The sequence below is a fragment of the Suricata suricatta genome, chromosome 6, assembly GCF_006229205.1.
Source record: "Suricata suricatta isolate VVHF042 chromosome 6, meerkat_22Aug2017_6uvM2_HiC, whole genome shotgun sequence".
Classification (NCBI taxonomy): Eukaryota; Metazoa; Chordata; class Mammalia; order Carnivora; family Herpestidae; genus Suricata; species Suricata suricatta.
In genome coordinates, this window is record NC_043705.1 from 67,657,266 (window position 1) to 67,679,335 (window position 22,070).

The window sequence follows — 22,070 nt, forward strand, 5'->3', positions numbered from 1 at the left end:
TTCTTCACTGGTCACTTTAAAATGTAAACACGCTTAACAGAAGACTTACACAGAGGGCAGATACTAAGGGACTTGTTGTTTTAGTGAAATGACTGAGTTAGAATTTAACCAGCCTAGTCAGTTCAGTCAAAACAGTCTTTCTGGTTGTGTTACATAGGTTAAGTTTTACTGTTTTTAGAATTATAAACATTGTCGATAATGGCATTAGTCTTTTTTTACATTTTTTAAATTTATAGTTTATTGTCAAGTCGGTTTCCATATAACACCCAGTGCTCATCCCCACAAGTGCCCTCCTCCATGACCATCACCCCCTCTCTCCTTTCCCCTTCCCTCTTCAGCCCTCAGTTAATGGCATTAGTTTTCAAAAACTAATAAATACTTCAGAAATTTGAAGTCCCTTTGTTAACAATCTTTAGCAACACTTTTAGATTTAAGGAATAAAAAAGTAAGAAGAATCATCAAGTTATTAAGTCATAATTTTCCTTCCTGGAAATTAACCCTTAACCTCTGCCTTTACATTCCATTCCAACTTCAACCCTCTTTGTTTGGCCTTTCATCACTTATATTTAAAAAGGCTGCTACAACTTCCTGTCTGGTCTCTCTGCCTCTAACTGATATTCCCTCTAATCCATTCTGAGCCATTTACTACTTAAAAATACATGTTCCCATTTTTTACTCCCTGGCTAAGGGCCCCGTCATAACTTAGTACAGTCAGCAACTCCTGTTCTTCACAATCTATTCCAATCCCCTATTTACTGAGCCTTGCTTTCTGCATCAACCCACAAATATGTTTCACCCCAAGGAAGCAAAAGGGTCTTACTTTCCTTTGTGCATACCCAAATCCCTCATGTCTGACATTTTCCTACCATAAAATACTCCCTTACCTACTCCACTGTGTTCTCTTCAACCTTCCTTTCTAAACTCCATAGCATCCACTACCGTTAGGTCACCCAAGTCAAGACCACCATCTTTAGGGAATCATTCTGACATCCTGGCAGTCTACAGTTGTTCTTTCCAAAGTTCGACGGAGTTATGCTCAGAATCAAAGCCAACTATGTGCCCCCTTAATTGTCCTCCTACTCATTTTTTTACTCTTCTACTCTATAAAAATATATTGAGCACTTATTTATGTATAAGACACTTTGGTAATTATAGCAATTCTTTCACATCCCTTAGTTTATATCCTATGATTATACATTTGGCAAATAAACTCAATCAACCCTTATCTTCTTTTCCAGACTCCTCAGTGCCCAGCAGTATAGTTGGTATATCATCACCATTAACATCACCAACATCAAATATTAATAGAGCTGCTTCTACTCACTGTCAGTACTCTCCTCAGTGCTGGAAACTCAGTCATGTAAGACGTGGCCTTGCAATCACTGTTCAGGTGAGGAAGAAAGTGCCAAATGGATGGTATGCACAATATTAGAAGAGCTAAGAAACAGGAGCAAAACACTGAGAGAACATGACGGGGGGACTAGAGCTCTTAGTTTCTCTTTTTTAGTAGATCCTGCAGTGTTCTAACCAGATGTCCATTTCAGGACTCTTGCACTCATATCAGGCTGTTAGGAGTATCAGTATCCACTGTAGCACCCCTCACTGGGAACTGCCTTCAGCTGCAGGGAACTGCCCTGACCAAGGTTACAGAGGTAATCCACAGCCAGTGACAGGCTTACACAGGAGAATAAAATGACAACCTCCTTTGCCTCAGTTTGAGTCATTCTGAAGATCCATCCAGCCTCAGCGATCCTGCAATGATCATCTGAGGCCTCACTTGTAGCAGCACTACCATTCAGCTTCTCACTCTGCCCAGTACTACCTTGCTTGCTTCTGTACTTTTTTAAAGGCATCGCCCAACACCACTCTCCAATCAAACTTTAGCAACTCCCCATGTCACAGTCTGGTTCCAGGGAACCCATTCTCTGTCCATGCTCTTGATTATAAGAGTGTAATTACTTACATAGTTCTTAGCTGAAATAAAGTTCTAGTTCAGAACCCTATGAAACAGGTGTGTTATCTTATGTTAACTTTTCCCAAATTCTTGAAGTAGGCAGGATTTTTCTCTCTCTCCACAAAAGACAGTGACGAGTAGAAAGAGAAAATATTCATACACCTATAATAGCAGATCCAAGACTCAAACCCTGACTTCTCAATCTCATCCACGGTCCTTCATCCTACACCACTTTGGAAAACGAGCCTGGTTTTAAGAAAACAACATGAACATCAAAATTGGCAAACTTGGTGTTTGTTTCCTCCCAATTATTAACAGTGTGACTTCCAGCCCATTATTTAACCCCTCAGGACTTTTCCAGGAAGTTCTGTGTCTGCATAATGGATTTAAGAATACCGCCTCAGAGCACTATTAAAAGATAAACTGAAACAGGGAAAGTACTATTTCCTGTTCTCACAGACAGACAAGTGATGGCATGTAATTTCAAATAAGTTTAAAGAATTCAGACTGTAGAGAATTTGGAATGTCTTCCTGGTCATCTCAATGAAAGGGACCATTGCTTTTGATTGTCTTCACTAAAGTGATTTATTTCTCTGAAATTCCATACTCTGTTGTTTACATAGTTGACATAGTCTATTGTCTGTTTCTCTGTAATTCTATAGTCTGTGTATTTCTTAGAAACATAGATATTTTTTATAGTCATAGGCCTTATTTTACAGTTACCGGCTTTAATTTTCCAATCAATGTGTAATGTCCTTGAAGGTCTGAATAGTCTTAAAAATCTTTATATACCCCCCAGAGTCTAGATCAGTAAGAGCCACACAGTAAATGCTATACTAATATATATGGACTTTATGGTATACGCTGAGTCAACAGATGCTTTGTTGGGCTCTGCCTACTCTGGGACATAGTCAGATGAAGGAGAGAAGGTAATAAATTCACCTTGAGAAAAGACCACTCTGGAAGACCCAGAAGAAGGGTAAGCAAAGGAAGAAGTTAATTGAAACACACAACCTGACTAACTTTTAGATGTCAGAGTCTACTCGTACCAACAATCAACTAAACCACTCATTCTCATGGATAAGAGTTGAGGAGTGCAGGGGGAAACAGGAAGTGCTCATCCAAAGCTGTTCATTCCTGCAAAACCTGGAAACAAGAGGGCCAGGAAAATAGTTCTCCAATTAAGACACACTTCCAAACATTAATCAGTCAAGCCAGAAATAAAGGCTTTTGCTGAGATGGAGGATGGGGTGGAAAAGCTGCTGTAGGAAATGTGATGGGAAGTCAGCAAAAGAATTGGGAGCAGCCATAAAATTAGAAAGCGCGACTCTGTACAGATCCAGTCAGAAGAGTTTTGTGATTTTCTATAGCAACATTCAACAGCCCAGCTGTGTGATGAGAGAAACGATATAGTAAAGATGACCCTGGGTAGGGTAGAGAAAGGCTCTTCCCTTGTTGATTCCCTGCGCAAGTTCATACATTTAAATTTAGATAATAAAGTAGCAACTAATTAGAAATATTACCATATTGAATCATAGGTCTTATCCTCTAATCAAAGAGATGATACAGCAAAGCTCCTAAGGGAAAAAGCTCAACACACTAACAGCCCTACATGTGAACCCAGGCCCTATCCTAATTAGTAGTATGTCTTTGGGAACATTATTTAACCATACTGCATATATACAATAGTACATACCCCTTGAATTAATTGTGAGAATTAGATAAGCCAATGCATAAAGCATTTAACACAGTGCTCATAAGTGCTGAATAAATGTTAATAATAAATGGGAATGAACAGAACTCAAAATTCACAAGAATAAGCACTACTTGCTTTATAAGTTGTAAAAATTAAGCTTCACAAAACTAGCACTTACCACAATCTATAATTAAATACAATTGATTTGTTCATTTTTTGCTCCCTGACTAAACTAAAGATTCCATAAAGGCAGAGACCTTCTCTGTTTTGGCCAATCACTGCCTAAATACAGTACACCAGCACTTAATAGCAATAAGAATTAATTAATCAGCATTAATTAATTAATTAATTAATGAGCATGGCCTTAAGCTAGGATAGTATCACAGAAATACTTCATTAGGAACTTCATCTTGTATGTCCAGATCACTCTACAAGTTAACACTGATTTAAAAAATAAGTAATATAAACAATGGCTTCATTAAACCTTCTTCTGAATTTCGACAGTTAGATGACTTTTCTTTCCCAAACAAAAGCCAAGCTGCCATCTTGTTGTTACTACTGTTAATCTTTCAATGGCTTCTCTCTCCTGGGAAAATTTCATCTTCCTCTGGCCAGATTAAGGGAATTGTAGCTTTCATAACGTGTGTGTGCACACTCAGTTTTGCGTTTTGTTGTGCATGCACATGTGTCTTTTCTCATCAGCATAACACTTGTCCATTGTCAACCAGAACTGTCCCCTCTTCCTATTTACATTTCCCCCCACTACCCATAATCATCACTGTGATTCCTCCCTACAATTCGACCTCTGTATCAGATTCCTGAATCCTCCTATAACTTTCACCAAATAGTGTAATCAGTAACATGAAAAACTGTCCCTCTTTCACACTTTCCCCAAAATTGTAATTAGAGTGAGCAGACAAATGTTTGGTTGAGTTATCACTTCTATAGCAAAAATCAATGAAAGGTCTTTTAAAGTGAAAATTGTGAAGGGATACTGGATGTCAGGTAGGCAAAAGCTGCTGAGACAGGGACCTGCTACCTTCTTTGTAGCTGACATGCTTGTGCCAGAGTTTCAGCTTTTCAGGGCTCATTTTTACTTTTTAAATACACAAGAAACAATGAAAGCTTCACATCTGCTTTTGTGAACTGCTGTTTACTGGAAAGAGCCTCTTTAACATTGGTTGACTATAAACAATACTTGTTTATTTTCTTCAATTGTTCTTTCTAGTAAATAACAGATCTTACCTAAAAATGGCTGAAGCAACTGTAAAGGTTTGTGACTCAAATGGTTTGTGATGACAATTGCCACCATCACTGGCCTACCAGCACACAAGGAATCCTTCTCTTGGACCATCTTCAACAAGGGCTGGATCTGCACAGCTTTGAGACTACTCAGCTGGTAGGATTTAGATCGCATTTGTTGTTTGCGTCCCACTAATTTTCTTTCTAGCTTGTTTCTTGAATTTATCCTTGGGATATATCTTAATCTACAGTGGCTTCTGTTTTGAAATTAACCATTATGAATTTCAAGGATAACATTAAAGAAATCCTTTTCTAAAAATAAAGAAATAATGAGGCACCTGGGTGGCTCAGTTGGTTGAGCGTCTGACTTCAGCTCAGGTCATGATCTCACGGTTCGTGGGTTTGAGCCCCTCATCAGGCTCTGTGCTGACAGCTCACAGCCTGGAGCCTGCTTCAGATTCTGTGTCTCCTCTCTCTGCCCCTCCTGTGTTTGTGCTGTCTCTCTCTATCTCAAAAATAAATAAAATATTTAAAATAATAATAATAATAAAGTAAAAATAAAGAAATAATCTCAAAATAAAGAAATTTCAAGGATGTGATTAAAGATTGGCTTATATATTGGCTGAAATAAGTAATTTATTTATCTTAATTTTGGCAAGCATCTATTGGTACCAAAGAAAAGGTAATTTCCAAATTGTTGATTCATTTCATCTGCAGTCAAAATTTTAAAATATTTGTAAAAATGTATTCTGGATGATTTAAGCCAATACAGCCACATGATTAATGTGATTTGGCCACTGACTGATAGAAAACAAAAGCTACCACATCACTGGGTCACAACCAACATAAACAAGGATGTTCTCAGATGAAAGCTTTCTTACAGAATTAGGTGAATGCACCCAATCTCATACAGTAATAAGCCATTCAAAGAAGAGTTAATTCAAAAAGAGAGAGTAAATACATTTTCCTTAGAGAAACAACTGCACACACAGAAAAAAAATAATTTGCATCAATATGTCAGACATAAACCACAATAATGAATAGTCAGATACTTGGAAGAAAATTCAAATATGTGTTCTTTGGGGAGAGGGTGCTCATTCCCAAAAAGATTATGAATTACTTGCCTAGCTTTTTTGTTTCTTGAAGAACAATTATATACCTTAAAACTGATGTTATGATTCTGTCATTATTTCATGTCTTTGTAGTACTTATTAATTATCATTTACTATAGATCATCCCTTAAGTGAGTAGCTTTCTAGGAGACTACTGGAGTATTATTAATTCATTTGGAGAAATAATTGACACAGTAGAATGCTGCTGGTCTCAACAATTTAAAGTGTCTATGTGTGCAGAGATAGATTTTTTTAAAGAAACAATAGGGCGCCTGGGTGGCTCAGTTGGTTAAGCCTCAGACTTTGGCTCAGGTCAGATCTCACGTTTGTGGGTTCGAGCCCCACATCGGGCTCTGTGCTGATGGCTAGCTCAGAGCCTGGAGCCTGCTTCCGGTTCTGTTTCCTTCTCTCTCTCTGCCCCTCCCCCTCTCATGCTCTGTCTCTCTTTGTATCAAAATAAATAAAACATTAAAAAAAAAAAAAGAAACAATAAACATTCTGAAATCAGTTAAATAGCATTCTTGCAAAGTCTACTATGTACAAAGCACCATATTAGGTATTTGGAGAGACATCCAGGAACATTTCATTTTCAAAGGGAGAATAAGAAATGAACACAAGTAACCTTAAACCAAGGCAGAATATAAGCATGATATTTTGGTCTGCAAGAAAGTGGACCATAGGAGGAAACAAGAAAGATACCTTCAGGTCCACAGTAATTTAAAGGTTGGGAGTTGTCTTCTGCTGAAGAAAGGGCTTATTTACTATTAGTCGTCACTTTAAAGAGTTTCTTTTCTTGTAACAAAAATAAATGTATCAAGGACACGAATAAATGATGAAACCTAACCAAAACTCTACACAAACCATTGCCGATAGACTCACTTATTGGGTCCTCACCTCCCAATACAGTCTCCAAGCTTGTACGTGGTAATCATCACTCGAGCCACGTACATATCCTGGGTTAAGGCTGGACCACCCACCTGCATTTTGAATTTTTAGCATACTTTAAAAGTTTACTTTACCCAGGATTGTTTGAATCACATAAGATGTACACGAAAAACTATTTTAAGTATATAAGGTGTGATGCAAGGTTGAAAATATTTGTTAAAATATTTTTCACCCCCAATTGCACTGTTACACCCTGCTCTTTTTCCCTTTTTCCTATAGAGCAGACATAACAGTTTGCAGAAGTTTCACTTGTGCACAAGTTTTGAAACTAGGGTCTGAATTGAAAAAGATTGAATTTGAGAGACTCAATTGCCTAATATGCCAATAAAAGCCAACAACTAAATTCCAGCAAAGGTCCAACAGCCTTCTCCTGGTCTGTTCCTAAATGCTTAGTGTGCAGTTCTGACTATAATCTAATAATTGCTTTTCTGATCCAAGTATCAATACTTAATGTTCATCACCAGAATGCCAAGTTAGATGGGCTGGCCTCCTCCTCCTAATAAGAAAAAATGACCTAAGCACTAGCCAGGCTTTGATGAAGCACAGAGTGAACTGAAGGAAGCCTCCTTCTACCAACACAGCAGCAATGTGTTTTCTGTCTCGACCAAACTTCCACAAATTTGTAATTTATTTGGAAGAATATGTTGCAGATAAGCAAAAAGAAAAAAAAAAGGGCATCTGGAAGCCTTCTTGCCAAATGGTAACTTTCTGGAAGGTTCCTCATTTAGAAGTAATTTCTGGAAAATTTCTTGATTAATACAAATCCGTGAACAAACTTAAAAATGACGGCTTTGTTATTGCTTTGGCACAATATGTTAACAACACTGTGAGTGCTGCCAAAACTCTGAGAGTTCTTTCATGCGGATTATGGTCTTGTTTACAGATCCAGCTGTACTGAGGCCTTGTCCGTGGTGGTAACCTAACAATGTTCCCAGTGGGGGTGCCCATTAGGGGAGGGGAGACTAACTGAAGTTTAGTTTGTTTAAATTGAGCAAGAATGCACAGCGGCACTCAGATCTTTGGGGAATGTGTTGGAAGCATACCCTTTCTGGGATCTGTTTTCGTTTATTTAAGGGGGATGTTTGCATTGCTCAAAAATTGCAATACACAAACTTGCCATACAAAATGCCTTCCAAATGTTTACTGTGGTCTGTACAGAAGTGAGCAGAAAACACAAATAATTCTAGATTGAAGGGAAATGCTAAATGAAAAAGGTAATTGCTAGCCTCTGAAATGTTTGCTAATTAAAAACCCAAACTACTTTCTGTGACATATATGTGTGCACATATGCATAAAACATATATTTCCAAGGATGACCATATGAACCAGACAGGAAAGGTAAACAAAACACCTTGAAGAATATGAATCTCAAGCTGTTGGAAACTGGTTTCCGATAATAGGTCCTTTATGCAAATATTTTCTATTTATTGGTTTGCATCGATTTGTTTACATGAATTTTACCAGGATTTTATTTTACAGGTTCTCATGGCAAAATAAGAATTGCTTTCTCCCCAGAAAACAAATGTGAGAAACGAAAGAATTACACATTTTCTCACCTTTGACAAAAATGTTAACAAGATTGTAGTTGCTGCATGTTATTACCAAAAAAAGAACCAGGAATATTAATTGCCTCTATGTTAACTTTCTGACATACATGAAGTCTATATTTGAAAATAATCTGCTCATAAGAAGCCTTCGCTTTTTCTGCTTGCTGTCCTTTCTGGTCAGAGAGAAACAGGAATAGACCAGCGAGACCTCAGACTGCTGGGCCGTTGAGCCTAACTCTGGTAGATAAAGGCTTGCCAAGTGCTTCCTCTCTGACACCCACCGAGAGGCCACCACGCTCTGTCATGTTAAAAATGTATCAGGCTTGAAGTTCATCTCTCAGATATCATTTAGGTCAAAATAAAATGCTTCCTGGAAAACTCATGATTCACAGTTTTTAACCTGAATTCACTTTTGTCAACATAATTTTCATCAGAGCATTTATTTTATACTTTAGTCAAAATGTAAAACTCCAGTGAATATTGTTTTAAAGCATGATTTCATTTCTCCAAAAAAAATCCACTTTAATATGTAGTTTCACTATATAGCATTATCCTGGGTACCAGTAGGTCAATATTTTTATTAAATATACCATATTCTCTTGTTATTATGTAGAAATCTCACTAATGTTAAAAGAAAACAATATAAAATTTGCCAATTTTCCATAAAATTGCTCATTTACTCCTGTGCCTTCATATTTAGCATTGCCACATGCAAACAGCATATGATGCAGCTCTGTCCATTAAGATGTTATGTATTCCTCACACTATTACCAAAGTTCAAGATCAGTGATGGAGGAAAAAAGGTCCTTGGTTTTATTTTTCTTATTCATGAATTTTATCCTTATACCTTTAAAAATAAACTGTCTTATATGTTAACATAGTTTTTGAATCAAAATTAACTAGTAAAGAGCAATATAACAAAATATAAGGGCAAAGAACACAGTACCAGCCTACCTTGGTTTTCATACCAACTTTTCAATTTTAGCAACTATGAACCTTTGGTCAAGTTCCACGCCCTGTCTGTGTTCAGTTTCCTCACCTATAAGAATGGACCTAATAATGGTAACTTTCCCACTGGATTTTTTTGAGGTCTAAATGGAATAATGCATATATGGCATTTCAACAACATGCCTGGAACATGGTAAACTTTCAATAAATGCAATGTATAAAGCTGATACTGGAGGGATGGGCCATTAATTTTAGTGGAGTTTATTTTTAAGTTATTTTTAGTATCTTCCATGTTTTGAAGCAGTTAATAGAGGCCTTTTTAAAAATACCAAAGACTGAAAAAAAACTACCAAAGACCAGGTCGACACAATATTACTAAAAGTATTTCATAATTGTTCTGACAATATCATACACCCAAATCTGGAAATATTTAGAAACTATTAAAGTTATGAAAGACAGACCTGACTGAACAACTTAGAAGCAAGCTTTCTGATATACGTTTTTTCAAATTCCCTTAGGAGTAATATTGGGAGGTTAAAACAAAACAAAGGATGGATTGTGACACAGTCCTACGCACCTACAACTAATATTAATAAAGGTAAGTTCAATAGCCAACTATCTGCCAGAATATTATATTCAGTTTATAATTGTTCTTTACTGTGAACTATTTTCTATACTCAAAGTTTAGCATGTATCTTCTACTGACAACTCAATTATACATACTATTATCAAATATACTAAATAAATCCTTTTTAAATATGATTCTTGCTATATACAAGAAACTGCCAAATGTATCCATGCTCTGAGTTTCCTTACAATGGTGTCCACAAGTCTCTAGTACATTACTACCCTGGATGGCCATTCTGTTTCTAGGCTGCATATTTTTAATGCTACCTTGCTTGAGACCAAACCAGTTTCCTAAACAGGCCAGGGGTGGGGAGAGATAGGGATGCTTCGCTGCCCATCTCAGGGTTATATACTTAAGCATAAAATATTTCCTAATTCTATTCATTATTCTTATTTGCTCCCAAGGACACAGATGATATAGGGTATTAGGAAAACAGATACCTTTTAAAAACATTTCGATGTCTGTAATTTTGTGACTGAAAAATGAAATCAATGTTTTCATTTTCTAGAAATGACCTATGAAGTCTCTTTACTGATCTGTTGAATTAAACCAGTGTATGAGCCACACACGATTGTCAAGAACCTATTAGATGTAGTCACATTATTCGTCAAATAATGCACTCTATGGCTAAAATGAACAAATCAGGAGATTATAGATGCTGGCGAGGGTGTGGAGAGACGGGCACCCTCCTGCACTGTTGGTGGGAATGTAAACTGGTGTAGCCGCTCCAGAAAACAGGGTGGAGGTTCTTGAAAAAATTAATAATAGAACTCCCCTATGACCCAGCAATGCACTACTAGGGATTTACCCAAGGGATACAGAAGTGCTGATGCATAGGGGCACATGTACCCCAATATTCACAGCAGCAATGTCAACAATAGCCAAATCATGGAAAGAGCCTAAATGTCCATCATCTGATGAGTGGATCAAGAAGATGTGGTATATGTACATGATGGAGTACTACATGGCAATGAGAAAGAATGAAATCTGGCCATTCGTGGCAACGTGGATGGACCTCAAGGGTGTCATGCTAACTGAAGTAAGTCAGGCAGAGAAGGACAGATACCATATGTTTTCGCTCATAAGTCTAACAGGAGAAACTTAACAGAGTACCATGGGGGAGGGGGAGGGGGAAAATAGTTGAGGAGAGGGAGGGAGGCAAACCATGAGAGACTCTTGAATACTGAGAACAAACTGAGGGCTGATGGGGAAGGGGGAGAGGGGAAGGGGGAGAGGGGAAAGGTGGTGATGGGCATGGAGGAGGGCACTTGTGGGGAAGAGCACCGGGTGTTATATGGAAACCAAGTTGACAATAAAGTATAAAAGAAAAATAATAAAATAAATAAAAAATAAAACCGTGCACTCTACTTTTGCCCAAATTAGTACCCCATATTTCCTCCTTAGCGAGGAGATTGATCAGACTGTGACGTGTTCTGGGGGAAGCTGAGACATTTGGAGAGACAAGTTCCAGTAGCATGCTTGAGAACCGTGGGGTATAAACCTTCCCCCTGAAATTACAAATTCACCTCTAACCGTGTCGATAAAGAACACTGTCAATAAAATTGTATAAATGTTCATCAGTATCAGTTTTTTTAAACTAATCCTTTCTCTATGCTATTATTTCATTTTTATTTTCTGGGTATGGAAGTCTAGTCATTGAATCTTCAGGATTCAAAGTCATTTTGGAGGAAAAAAGAAAGTATTCTTTACCACTGTAGTGAATCATTCGTAGCTAAAGGCGGCCTTTGTTCTCAGTCACCGGGTAGACTGCACTTTCATAGCCTAGTGCCTTCTACCAGAGCCCCTTGATATATTCACATAAATGATGGAAGATGCATGAGACGTGAAGGTGACATGTGCAGTCTCCAGGAGGAAACTGATGCTCCGGTTGCTCGCTAAGGAGCCATCCTGGCATTAGCCGCAGATGCAGCCAGCCGGCTGCCCTCCCAGCTGGAAGGAAGGTGTTCAGCAGCAGCTGTCAGCTAAAGAGATAGAAGAGGGGGTGAAGAGCCTCCAGTTCACAGAAATAAAAATTGTTAATGAAAATCGCTAGCGCTGTACCCTGATCGCCCCCTTCTTTGCAAGACTTCTGACTAACTTCCTTGAAACTTCTTTAGCCTTCTGGCTTATCTGTTTCAGGGCAATGCATTACTCAGCCACCGCCTGTGAAGTGAACCAGAACAATGTGAGGTTAATTCACCTCTCCCAGCAATCATAAAAGTTTGTGCGTTCACAGATTCAACAATGAAATTGTTACTGATTAGTCCAAGTCCAAAATCTGCACTTTCGTCATTTCAAAACGATTTAATTACCTTTTTCTAATGCAGTATATATGCTCCATTTGCCAAGACAAAAGAGGTATTATTCAACACGAAAAAAAATATTGCTGTAGCAAGCACAGTAACTTTTAATGTTTTCACTGCTGAACTGTCAAAATGCGAACATTCCCACCCCCTGCAAAAATGAAAGTATGGAACTATAGTATAACCTTCACTTTTATAGTAAGAGGTTTCCAGAATATGACAAAGAAAACATAGCAATTTCAGCCAGGTCATAATTTAGTATAAAATAAAACAAGACATTTAAACCCGAGGACGAAAAAAAAATTCTGAGAGTGGTAGAACTATCAAACTATGTGTGCAATTTCCTCGTGCTCAAATTGCATTTTCTCCCTTCAGTGTTATACGGAGCAGGGTCTTGCCCTCTAGATTAGAGACTTTTGCATTAGAGGAAACTAGGTTATGTCTTCCACTGTCAGAGACAGAAATTGTGAGCTGGAGTGCATTTTAGCCAGTCACTCTGAAAAATGTTAGCCCAAGGGGGTAATAATTAGAACTGTTTTTGTCAGGTGACTGCATTTTAAGCAGTGATGTGTCTGAGATTCTAGCTGAGGGGTTTAATATAAATATAAATATTTTTTTTCAGTCAGCATTGAGGCTTGATTTTTTTTTTTGCTTTGCTTTTTATTTCAAAAGTAAGCACTTTTCAGGAATTATCAGCTAAAACGTCCTACGGTTTAGTATTATGGTGACCCGATAATATCATATAGCCAGCAGAAAATGAGAGTCAAGCAGTCTGAGAAGTTAATGCACAAAACTATAAACTAACTCATTATGAGATCATCATACATTATGGACACAAATAACTCGTCTGTACACATTGTGTCTCGGAATCTAAGCTCAAGCATATAACAATTTTGCTTCTAAATTATTATCTTATTCATTTTGGTAGTTACTTAATACAAATTAATGTTGTCATTCCCACAAACAAATTTAAAAAAGTAAAAATGTAATTTATGGGCTTTTGCAATATTTCATGCTACTATGGTACCTCTGGGGTCAGGGTCCCCTAGTAGGGTGGGTAGCTTAAGAGTTCTGTTATTATTTATTAAGTTGTCCAAATCTGAATATACCCCCTTTTGACAAGAATGGATCATTTTAATATTTGTTCCCATTACCAAAGCATTATGGAAAGATGGGAATGAATGGAAATAATCTCCTCTCCTTCAGCTTATAAAGTTTAATAAAGACTCTCCTTTTGTTCTTAGAATAACCCTATCTTTACAAATAAATGAATCGCAATATATTATGAGCTTCTCAGAACAGAAGATCATGTTTTCTATAGGTTCCTGAAAATACCACATAGCCCTTTTCCATAATAGCATAAATAATGAATACTTATAAAATAAAAGCTTTCTTTGGAAAATTAGCTTAAACTATTTTATATCACATGAAACAATAAATGCAATAATTCTTAAGTAACTAATTTTCTGGGACTATTCTTTAACTATGGACAGAATGAAATTTTAAATATTCTTTCTAAAAGGAGTTTAAGTGGAAAAATTCTGTTGATGTTTATTATAACCAATTATGAGCATTAGGTCTTTCATAATATCATGATATTCCAAAGAATAAGTGTATGCAGTGCGAATACATTTCTCCACAGCGTAACTCATCATATCTTGCTCTGTAGCACCCAAGATATTCGTATCTTTCCGTTTGAACCTTCAATGACTGCTGAAAAAGACTGCTTTCAATTCTCTATCAAGGTTAATGCTCTCCTCTCGAAGGACTTTACATCCCTTTTTCCCAAGATGCTGTCTGGGTATAAGAAGATGATCTCATGTACTAATGGTGCCAAGGGAAGGCCTTCTGGCTTGTGTACTAGGACCCAGGGCTTTGCTGGCCTCTGCTGATCTGTCCTCCACTGCATCAAGTTCCAGAGTATTCTGTGCTAGTATCCAAAATGTTATGGTACTTCAGGGGCCCAGAGAAGGAAGGCTCTTGGCGGCATCTATTCCCGAAGACCTCAGATCCTCTTATCACTTTCTTAACAAACCCTCTGGTCTCTGTCGCATCCTTGCCCGGATCCCACGCTTCTTGCATGCCACTGATTTTCTTAGTAATAGAAGATGTAAGAATTGACAGAATCCCTTGATACCCTCGTAGACCATGGGAAACCAGGGCATTATTTAGCCCTCCTGTCTAGAAGCTTCTTGCAATGATTCCTAATTTACCAATCATGTGACAACATATCTATGTTGTATCACAATAAACATAAAACTTCAGGGAATTTGAAATTCTCCTAAGAGAGACCTTGAAATAAGTAGCAAGCTTCACCTAACCCCCAATCCAGGAATCCCACCATTTTAATTGGATTTTTCTGCTCTCGCTTTACCCTCAACCCAAAAGGTTTGAATTCCATGTTGTATGAATTCAAGGACAATCTCATCTGACCTCACATCCCTCTATCTTCCCTCTTCTCCTCTTTCTGTCAAGACTGTCACTATGCCGTATCCTCTTTCTTCCCTCAGTTTAATTCACTCTCCCCTTCACTGGCTCAATACCAGTCGACAAGCTCAGAAACACAAACAGATTATCAAGGAGAGAAAAGACAATAGGAAGTGGGCTGAAGGGAAGAGAGAACAAGAAGCCATTTTCTTCCTGGATGCTAATGGCAGTTTCGGTAGCTACGAAAGTGACAGGTACGTGTGGCTCCGGGTTGTACTCAGAGGGAACTCAGCTTCAACATCAGCAGCCTCAGCTGCATGTGCACTCTAGGTAAAATCATTTTCTCCTTTGGGCCTCTGGGCCTAGAAGTTGGTAGTGCTTCTCTATAGAGACTACTCTTCAGGTAACCTTACCCCATCAGTGCCTCTGGGCCTTCCAATTCTCTGTAACTATGTTAACTCTGCTTGAAATTCTTCAAATGTGATTGTCTGATTAAACACTGCCCGTTTAAACGTGTCAGTCCATATGAGTTTTATTACACTTAAAGTCTCCCTACTGACCATCGCAACTGCCCAAAGAGAAGTTTTAATCTTACAAGGTTATGATCCTACCAAGGCCTAGATGGTGTCTATATATAACAGAGAATGAGAAACATTTGCTATGATGGCTCAGTTTTTTACCATGTATTTCTGTAAGTCATGTGTTGCCTATGCTCTTCATAAGCTGTCTGTGGGTGCAGGAAGGGATGCCAAGCACATTTCCGGAGTCTTGCTCTCTCACCTCTCTAGCATATGGCAACAAGAATTACAAAGTTCTCCTTCCTTTCCCTGCGCCACCTAGCACCACATGTGCTACTATGCACTTACTTCCAAATTCTCCTCCCTTTGAACAAATTATAGTTCCAGGTGCCAGGATGCCAATGCCATTAGTCACCTGCGGTAATAAGGAATGCTGTGCTACGAGGACTCAGGGAGCAAGCAAAGTAGACACATACCCACATTCAGTTACTCATCTAGTTTCCTTTCAAGTCAGGGGCCTGTTAAGTGGAAGAAACAGGTTGACTTTTTATCTTTATATCTCCGGGCCTGTTTTATCCCAAAGTCGAAAGGCATGTGAACAGCTTTTAGGATTTTTATAGACTTGGAACTATATAATTATAGAAGTAAAAAGAACATTAGAAATCATATTATTTTACCTCCTCATTTACACATGATTATCTCTACTATAACACTTATCACTCCTACCATAATTTTTTTTTATCTTCCCAACTGATCTATGAACTCCTTGAAGAAAGGGTCTGTAGTTTGTATCTTAACATCTGTGCCTGACACAGTGCCTACAACACAATAAAAAATTCAATAAATGCTTATTGGAAAAGTAGATGAGTGATGGAAGATCCAATGGGATTAACGAGCAAAGGATGATTAAGAGTGTAATATTGTGTCTAAGAACACACACCTATGAGTAGCCTATTGAACATCTAATCTTATGTTTCCTAATTCTAAGGCCAATGTGCTTTTTACTCTGTTCTGACTTAACATGTTTAATGTTGCCTCATAAAACAAGATTTAGTCCTTTTGCCTTTAGAACAAATGTAGAGATGTGGGTGACACAGGGAGAGGTGTTGTTCCACCTGTCAGGGGAAGAGAAAGGAAGGGACTCAGTACCAAGCACAAGGTTCAGAGGCAACAGCAAATCCCCAAGACCAACTGGAATGGAGAAAACTCGGGCAAGCATGATAAAAAAAAATCACACTGGATGTAGCTGGGCCACAAGTTCAGTTACCACTGTGGTCACTCTGTGCCTATTTATGGCACCTACCACATTTACATAGTTGGATGCTCTGAATTTTCGCCCGGGGAGAGAAAAGTTCAATATCTGTCTACATCATCATGATTTTTCCCCAGGAACAGTACATCTCACTTACGCAAATTGTGAAGAAGAACAAAAGACTCTAAGATATGAAACTGCTCTTTCAGAATCCAAATGCTCTGGAAACATCACTGATTTTAGTGTATAATATTTAGGAAAAATATATTCAATTTGGTTGCTCTCTTAACATGTATAATTTCTAAACCAAAAACAATGAGAAATTAGTAGAATAAACAAATGCCACTAAAAGATAAATACTATTAAAATTCTGTTACAAAAACACTTCAATTCCTTGGTGTTTATTTTAAATCCAACTGCAAATCACAAACCACATCATCTAAGACCCAAAACAAAATTGTATACATACACTTACACCCAGACATTTTGGTATAAAATTAACACACCATAAGAAAACCCTTGTATGCCATTTGGCTACATATTTCAGTTTCTCCCAATAAGTGATAAAGTAGAAATGTGACATTTGATATTATCACTGACGGTTAATTCTGTGAACATTTTAATATTTTTCAGACATCCCAAGATTTATATTTTTCCCTCCTCAAATGAAAGTGAGAATTTAAATACCAAGTCTTCCCTTTCTTTTGAAAAAATAAATGCTATAATACACCTCCCAAGGTTAATCTGTGTCCTTGCACCTCCAATGAATCCATGGCAAGAGTGTTTTTTATTGCTCTGCCATATCTAAAATTGCTTAGTCCATACTCTCTTAGACACATCATTTTTCAAACTCAGACTTCTAAGTTTCATCAGAAAAGAGCACATTACACTAGATGCAAAGTGAATGACTACTAACTCATGTTCTTGGGAGATGCAGCATTATTCACCAAATAAACAAGCCCATATGTTTTAGGCTGAAGAAATAATCTTGCAGGAAGCACTGTTAAGATACCATAGACTTTGAATGATTCTTTGGCAAACTTAAAGTAGTTTGTCCTGGAAATTGTATCATCCATGGAGCCCTAGCTCTTGCCATTTGATTTGTAATGGATACAGTTCCAAATAAATAGTCTACATTCACAGCCTTGGCATTCTTATCCCCTCTTAATTCTCAGGCTATTGCAGTCTGGTTTCTTTCTCCTGACTCCAGAACTGCTGGGAGGAGAGGATAGAAGAAGCCTATTAGGAGTTGAATTTTGTCCCCTCGAAATTCATAGGTAGAAGTCGTGACCCCCCCAGTACCTCAAAATGTGACCTTATTCAGAAATACAGTCTTGGCAGATGATCAAGTGGAGATGAAGTCATTAGGGTGGATTCTAATCCAATAGGATCAGAGCCATTATAAATAAGGGAAATTGGGACACAGAGAGAGACACATACACAGGGATGACACTGCGTGAAAACAGAGGCAGAGATCGGGGCAACGCACCTACAAGCTAAGAAATGCCGAACATTGCAGGCACATTCCTTCTCACAGCCGTCAGAGGGAATCAGCCCTGGTGACACCTTGATCTTGTAATTCTAGCCTCCAGAACTGGAAGACAATAAATTTATGAAATTTATGTTGCTTAAGCAACCCCATTTGTGATACTTAGTTACAGCAGCACAAGAAAACTAATAAAAGCTTATTCCGGAAAAAAGCAAAGCTGGATTCTCGACTCATCTCTTCACACTGTGAAGGCTTTCCCCAAAGTTCTATGTTCAGCTCTCTTCTCCCAGGGTAATTTCAGACATCCCACAACTTGTTTCTACTGTTACCATGAGACCAAGTGTTTCCAAATCTACATGTCTAGTCCTGTCTCTCTTCATTGGCCCAAATATGTATTTCTAACTACGTGACTCGTGTCTCTAAGTGATCCTTCCTATGAGAACCACAACCAAACTCAGCCCAAAACCTGCTGGCTGCTTCTGAGTAAATGATATCTTCTTGGTTAATAGAATCATCATCCACCCCATCAACCAAACCCAATATGAATTATGTTTAACTCTTCATTCTTTCTCAGTCCCTACACCAAATAGTTCATTGAAATCTACCTGTGAAAATCTCTTCGCTCTACCTCATCCTTCCAAGTCGCACTGCTAATGTATTGGTTCAAACCCTCATCACTACTTGCCCAACTTACTCCAGGAGTCTTGTAAAGGTTCTCCCCTGCCTCCAACAAACCTGTTTTCCTCACTTTTTCAAAGCTACTTTTCCACACATAATCCATTTTGTCTGAACTGTAGTTGTAGTAAGGCAATGAAATCGAGGGGGATCTTGTTGCTGGATGCATAAACTAGCTTAGGCTAGCTTAAATCCATTAATAAATCTATACTCCTGTTTGTTCTAGTTTGCATACTCAGGTGTGTTGATTTGATATCAAACTGCCACTTGAAAATATGTATGCCATGGCATTTTCAGTTTAGTTCTACAGTATGTACTTTGGGAAAATGTAAAATAAAAATCAAAGAACATTATATATGCTGTAAGGCTCAGCTCAATTGCATCCCCTCCTGAAAGATCATCCTTGACTCTGTCTCCTTTCTCACCATCACACCCCTGTGTCTGCTTCTCTTTTTATATTTGGCATCTCTCCTTATCTTATAGTTACTTTGTTTGTGTCTTTTCCCTCCAACCACCCATTCCAACTAAACTGTAATCTGCTTAAGGTCAGGATCTATACCTGATGCATTCTTTTAGTCCTCCTAAGCACCTCACACAGTGCAAGGCCATTGTCTATGCTCAGTAAATGTGGATTCAATGAGCTCAGCCACAGAAGGTAATAAATGGATTTTTTTCATAAATGCACCATCTCTCTGGAAATCCACAGTGCTCACATTTTGTATTATGAGCTCATTTTAGAGTGATTGGATGCATTTTATTGGCTAATGTCTGCCATGTGGTAATGTCTTCATTTGCTGAGTTGATGTTCCAAATCTTACAATTCTTAGTCATAATTATTAGTTTTTCCCCTGAATTTTGTGCTTCATTGAGGTTTTAAAGGGTAAAATTAACCTCCCAGCTTTTCCTCCATAAATTTATAATTTCATTGTGATTTCATGGCTGTATTGGCTTCCATTTCAGAGATTTGTCCAAAGTTTAGGTGATTATGTGTCTGTTGTTTTTCTCCTCTCACAAATGTGTTATTTGCTTGCAATCTAACTTGCTCAACTGTATAGCAAGAGACAAAGCAACATGCTGAAGACTTCCGAGTATTATTCACTTAGAAAAGTTCTGTCTTAGGGGAATGAAACTTCTTTTTTACCTGTATTAAAATTACATCAGAATTTATAAAAATAAAAAGTCATTTACCTAATATTTTTCCATACTTTGTCATCTGTTTATCTGGACCTAAGTCAACACTTTCTGTACACCACAACACTGTAAAAAGTACATTACCAAGTTCTTAAGGGGTATATTAAGCATAAAATTTGTTGAGTTATTCAACAATATGGAAATTTGGTTATTTAACTTGAACTGGAAATACATGGCTCAAATTTCACTGAAGCTATACATGATTACATATCATGTATAACTTAACTATATATAAGTTTTTTAATGTTCTTTTTTTTTTGAGAGAGAGAGAGCATGAGCAGGGGAGGGGCAGAGAGAGGGAGACACAGAATCTGAAGCAGGCTCCAGGCTCTGAGCTGTCAGCACAAAGCCCGACATGGGGCTCGAACCCATGAACTGTAAAATCATGACCTGAGCCAAGGTTAGATGCCCAATTGACTGAGCCACCAGGCCCCTCCCCCCATATAAGTTTTAAGAAGCACACTTGGATATTTACTATTTCTCAATATTGGGTAAAACTGTCATAGACTCATAAACTACATAACTGTTTGTAAAAAGACACCTTTAAGTACTTTGCAGGTGGAAAAAACTCCTAGAGGATCAGAAAAGATACTTCAGCCTGGAAGTAAAAATAAATTCAGACGAGTGACAGAACTTCTTGATACCCTGTAGGGGAGAAATTGGAATAATAATTTTTACTTCACTTCAGTTTGTCCTTTGTAAATTAATGCATGAAACCCTGCCTTGCTACTGCCTTTAAATGCCTCCCATCCCATCTCTGAACACACCCAGCTACTACCCTTGTGTGTATCCCTTCCTCTACCTGTCAAACAAGTTACAATCAGAAAAAGCAAAAGAACCTGGGCCAGTAATTCAGTAGCTCATCATCAAGTAAGCCTTGCTTCACAACTTCTAACAACCAGACTTGCCCTTCTGGCTTTAATAAAAACCCAGCCTCATACCCTGGTTTAAGAAATAGCATTTCATTGCTTCCAAGTCTCCGTGGATGTGCTTCCCACTAAGCTAGCTAGCTCAGTGGTTCTCAAAGTGTATTCCTCAGACCAGAAGCAACAGCACTACTCAGGAACTTGCTAGAAATGCAAATTCTTGGGCCCACCCTAGACCTACTCAATTACAAGCTCTCAGGGTGAAGTTTAGTAATTGGTGTTTTAACAAACTCTCTAGGTGATTTTGATGAATGCAAAAGTTTGAGAACTCCTGGGCCATTTCCTTAGCTTCAATTCCTCTTATTTCCATGTGCTCCTGTGTCCTTTTCTAGTCCTTACTCTCTAACAGAGCAAACTTATTCTGGAAAATATGTAGCAGGAGAGATTTTTGTCATTTTCAAGTCTGTGACTTTGGCAAGAAGGAGCAAGGTTGGAAAAGGAATTGTGTGCCCCTCTTTGCAATATACCATGGAAACTCCATAGTGAATGCAGCTATCATAAGTCGGTAGTGGGGGCTAAGGGGGTGTTAAGAGGAAGAGGTGTCAAAAGAGAAATTTAAGAAGTTTTACTCAAAGTTAGGACTGTACATCCCCTATCCTAGGCATTTTTAGAGAAACAGCAATAAAAAATGTAATTTTCTTTTTTGGTAGTTGGGCTGTGTTCCTTTGAATTCAACACCACAGAGCCAGCACCATATGGAGACCGAATTAATATTCGGGTTTCAAAAGGAAGTGACCTGCCCTGCTCAGTGCGTTATGGGATAAGAACAGCATGGGACAGAGAAAAAAGGAAGAGTAGCTTCATGTCACCCCTCTCCACCTCTTCTGAGATACTGTCGCTGCTTATCCCCACCCCCTTCTGGTAGCCTCCCTTCTCCCTAGGAGTGTAAACAGTTGAACACCATCACTGTATCTTCAAAAAGCCTCTTTTAATCAAGCAACCACCCCATAGGCACTACCCTGAATATGCTTTTCTGTTCACATGCAGGCTGACATAGAAAGGAATTCACTTTCAAAATCTCAACACCTCTTGTTCATTCCTTAACCAGTGTCACACACCTCCATTCCCTCCACAGAAAGGCACTTCTACCACCCAGTCTATCAATGACCTGCGTAGCAAATCCAGTAGGTAGTTTTTAGCCTTTACCTTACTTGAGCTCTCTAGAGTGTAAAACGACCAGTCCTTCCTTGAAACACTTTCCTCTTGTGACTTCCATG